This window comes from Elephantulus edwardii, unplaced genomic scaffold (assembly GCF_000299155.1).
Source record: "Elephantulus edwardii isolate Elephantulus edwardi_28Jun2011 unplaced genomic scaffold, EleEdw1.0 scaffold00294, whole genome shotgun sequence".
Lineage (NCBI taxonomy): Eukaryota > Metazoa > Chordata > Mammalia > Macroscelidea > Macroscelididae > Elephantulus > Elephantulus edwardii.
This window is the reverse complement of record NW_006400044.1, coordinates 1,042,871-1,047,878: the sequence shown is the minus strand read 5'-3', so window position 1 is coordinate 1,047,878 and position 5,008 is coordinate 1,042,871.

Below are 5,008 nucleotides of genomic sequence, written 5' to 3'. Positions count from 1 at the left end.
GTGACACTGATATGTCAAATGTGATAATGGTTACTCATGGTGGACAGTGTTTGGTGAAGCTCCCCGATTATAACATGCTTGGAAGCAGCAGTGGCATCCACTTCTGAAATAGCTTCCCTCTGGAAACACCATGAACTTAGAGAAGTTATGAAAGTTATATAAGTGTTTAGGTCTTTTGTTCATAAGGTAGCTATGAGTTGTCTATGACTCAACGGCCCTTAAAAGTAACACCAGCAACAAATGAAGTTAGTTATTTATGAAAAACTTTCTTTATTATGTATCATGAGCTTACCTTTCTCTAATGTTTAAGTATAACTTAAAAAGAAAAAAATCCCCTACCTGTGACATACCAATATAGCCACTAAGTACCTATCACATAGCATTTTCTAGATCCTATCCTAGTTCATGTAATTTGGGTTTTTTTTTCCCCACAGTGGAAACAAATTTAGATTGTTCTAAATCTTATTGTAATATTTAGAATTCACTTTAATGTACCTCATATCCTTGGTATTCCTAGTGGCCAGTATATTTTTAGAGAAAGCACAATAGTAACTCCACCTTTCTATGCACTACATCAGTCGCTCAGCCTTGTTCTGAATGGACATCCTAATTACTTCATTCTGTGAACTTCATCAGAATTCAGGAGCTGGCTGAACCATTAAACATGACTCTCCCAGAAATCAAGTTCAGCCGGATAATCAGCAAGAATTTGGTAAGGAATTCAGCATGTTTTTCTCATTCTCTATTAATGATAATTTATTCACATCTTTATTAATTTATTAAATCTGCATTATTAGTAGAAATCATTGTTTCACTGTCATGGCACTAAAAGTAGAAAAAAGAAATAGCCTAGACTTTCCTGGTATAAACTTAACCATTTTAACTGTGACTGAAAAGATGAGCGAAGAAGAAAGAAACCACACTAAAGAGAACTCAACTCCAAGTTAATCCTCACTAGGTCTTTGTCTACTTTAACTATATTCAGTTGATTATCTGAATTTTAAGCATTTCCTAGTTGTTTTTGGTTTCATAAATTCCACAAGTGTAAATTGAGTGCTAGGCATTATGTTGAATCTTGCGGATTCATTGGGCAACACAAAAATCTCTGTCTCAGTTGAGTTTATAAGTCTAGGGAGAGTGTTAGATAAATAAACAATAAATCACTAAGCAGTGTGTTTTTAAACTCATGATTCATTAGCTGCTGTGTTGGTGTTAGGTATACAGCTGTCATCAGGACAGACAGACCCCTGCCCTGGCATAATGTAGTGGTAAATCCTAAGAGAGCAGGAAGCCTTTTGTCTTGTCATACATGGGACATTGAACCAGTGTTCAGGGGTAGAGAGGTTGCTCTAGAGGCAGTGACAACTTAGCTGATAGTCAAAAGGCAAATGATAAACATCTGACCACACAAAGGGTAAAGAACGAGCATTCTGACATGAGACTGGCATGTGCTCACGAGTCAGAGCACTCCTCTGCAGGCAGGGCACTGCAGGTAGTTCTGTGCTGCTGAGGTAAAGGAGGTACTACCAGACGCTGAGAAAGCACCAGTGATCAAATATATGAGGTACCAGGTCATGAAAGGCATAACAAAGTGGAGTATAATATTATCTAAAGCAGGCTACTTGGTTTAAGTCCTGATTTGAGCTCTTTTAATCTTATCTTGACTACTCTCAGTGTGCTGGATCAATTATTCTGGTTGTTTGGTATGTTAGGTATTAGATTACTAACTGAAAGGTCAGCCATTCAATGGGAGAAAGGTGAGGCAGCTTCGTCCTGTAAAGATTTATAGCTTTAAAAACCAAGTGGAGGGCCACCAGGGCATTGGGTTTAGAGTCTGTTACTGTTTCTTTGCTTGTTTATGTCAATTTGATTAAACTGAGAGCCAGAGTTTGCCCTCTCATTTCCTGAATAGCCACCTAGGTAACTTGTGCAAGACTTATGAAATGAATGTGAAGCAGCAGTTATTATCCTCAGTAGGTCCTTATGGATGAACATAAAATCAGTGGCTGGAGGATCCCAGTTTGACTTCACTTGCTTCTATTGTTGTTGTTGTTGTTAGGTGTCTTTGAGTCAAGTACTACTCATAGCGACTCTATGAACAAAAGATCTGAACCAAGACCTGTACTGTGCCATCCTCACACTTCCTGACACACAAGAACCCATTGCAACGGTCACCATGTCAATCCACCTGGTTGAGGGTCTTCCGCAGACCCTATACCCTTTACAACATCATGTCCCTCTCCAAGGAATAGCACCTCCTAGCAATATGTCCAAAGTATATGAGGTGAAGCCTCATTATTCTTGCCTCCAGAGAGTACTCTGGCTGCACTCTCTCCAAGTTGTTGTTGTTGTTATGTGCCATCGAGTCGCTTGCGACTCATAGAGATTATGCACAAGAGCCCTAAACACCGTTCTATCCTGTGCCAATCTCGCCGTCTCAAACACACTCATTCCCACCACTCCACTCACAAAATTGATCCATCTCATCGAGGGTCTTCCTCTCCTGTGCTGTCCCTCCACCTCCAAAGCATGATGTCCCTCTCCAAGGACCAGTCTCTCCTTGCAACATGCCCAAAGTATGTCAGATGAAGCTTCAGAATCCTTGACTACAAGGAATATTCTGGCTTCAGCCTCTCTAGGACAAACCTGTTTGTTCTCCTAGCAGTCCATGGTATATTCAACACTCTTCTCCAGCACCACAACTCAAAGGCATCCATTCTCCTATCATCCCTATTCACTTTCCAACTCTCTGATGCATAACATATATTTGCAAAGACTATAGCCTGAATCTTGGAAGGAGGAGTGGCATCCACTTCCATAATAGCTTGCCTCCGGAAACCCTATGAACCTGGAGAGAGGATGAAAGGCACCCAAGCGTCAAGGACTCTCCTTCATAGGGTCGCTATGAGTCACCTGTGACTCAAGGGCACTTAACAACAACAACAACATAGCCTGGATTAGGTGCACCTTAGTCTCCAGCCTGACGTCGTTGTTCTTCAGTACTATTGAGAGGTCCCTCACAGCTGAGTTTCCCAGTGCAATTCGACTCCTGATTTCCTGGCTGCTGTTACCAAGAGTGTTGACTGTGGAATCAAGTAAACTAAAATTGTTAACTATCTCAATCTCTTCACCATCCATACTGATGCTGTCAATTGGCCCAGGGGTGAGAATCTTTGTTTTCTTGATGTTGGGCTTCAATCCATATTGAAGACTGCAGTCCTTGACCCTCTGCAGCAAGCGCCTCAGGTCCTCCTCAGTTTTAGCAAGCAGTGTTGTGTCATCCGCATAACAAAGGTTGTTGATGATTCTTCCACCAATCCTGATGCCACATTCCTCCTCATACAGCCCAGTGTCTCGGATGAGCTGTTCTGCATATGATTGAAAAGGCATGGAGACAAAATACATCCTTGATGGATTCCCTTCCTGATTTTGAACCATCCAGTGTCTCCCTGCTCTGTTCTGACAACTGCCTCTTGGTCCAAGTATAGGTTTCTCATTAGCACAATCAAATGTTCTGGGATTCCCATTCTTCTCAGAGTCAGCCATAGCTTGTTGTGATCCACACAGTCAAAAGTCTTTGCATAGTCAATGAAGCACAGATACACATTCTGCTTGCTTTCTTCAAGACATATCTGTTTATTCTGTTGGCCGCCCATTCCCATGGGATGTTCAGTACTGTTCTCCAACACTACAGCTCAAAGGCGCCATTTCTCTTTCTGTCATTTGTATTCATTGTCCAGGTCTTGGATGCATAGCTAGTAATAAAAAAGACTATGGCCTGAATCAGACGCACCATAGTCCTCAAACTGACATCCCTACTCCTCAATAATTTGGAAAGGTCTCTAACTGCAGACTTTCCCAGTGCAATGTGCCTCCTTATTTCCTGACTGCTCATACCAAGGGTGTTAATTGTGGACCTAGCAAAATGAAGCTGTTGACAATTTCAATCTTCTCTCCATCTATCATGACACAGCCTATTGGTCTAGGGGTACGAATCTTTGAATTCTTGATATTGAGACACAATCCATACTGAAGGCTGCATTTCTTTATCTTCTGCAACAAGTGATTCAAGTGCTCCTCACTTTCAGCAAGCAAAGTTGGGTTCATCTGCATAATGGAGGTTATTAATGAGTATATCTCCAATCCTGAAGCCACACTCCTCTTCATAGAGTCCAGCTTCTCAGATAATTTGCTCAGTATACAGATGAACAGGTATGAAGAGAGAATACAACCTTGACACCCTTCCTTTCCCAGTTCCAAGCCATGCAGTGCTCACCTGCTGTGTTCACACAAAGCCTCCTGATCCAGGTATAGGTTTCTCATGTGCACAATCAAGTGCTCTGGGATTTCTATTCTTCTCAATGTCAGCCACAACTTGTCAGGATCCACACAGTCAAAAACCTTTGCATAGTCAATAAAGCACAAATAGACATTCTTCTGGTGTTGCGGCATTCACTTGTCTCTACTTTCACTTTTAGCTTTTCTCTCTTCAGTTCCGGAAACACTGATAAATGCACCATAAAGTCTACCATTGGATTTTTGGCTACAGGTCTACACTAACACCTACTTCCTGCAGAGGCTTGCAGTCCCACTTTTCATCTGAACTGATTAATAATTCTTATCCTCAGTGCTGTCTTTCAGGACTTCCTTGCTAAGCATCTCATATATACTACAGATATTCAGACTATAATTAATCAAAGGAAGCCCTGGCGGCCTCATCTGTAGGGAGCCATCCTGTTCACCCAAAGGCCCCATTTCTCTGAGGTTTGTCATATAATAAATCCTTCACTCATTTACTCACTCGCTCCCATTGAGGAGGAACACACGTACACCTGATTCTCTAGTCACCTTTCAGAGGCTGTAAATCTAAGAGAAGCTTGCTTATTTTAGTTTCAGGGAGTTGCTGGTGGATTTAAACAGTCAGAGAGGCACCACCTTTGGGTTAACAGTGCAACTCCTTACAGTCTAGATCACCAGAGCTCAAATAAATCTTCAGAAGCAGATATTA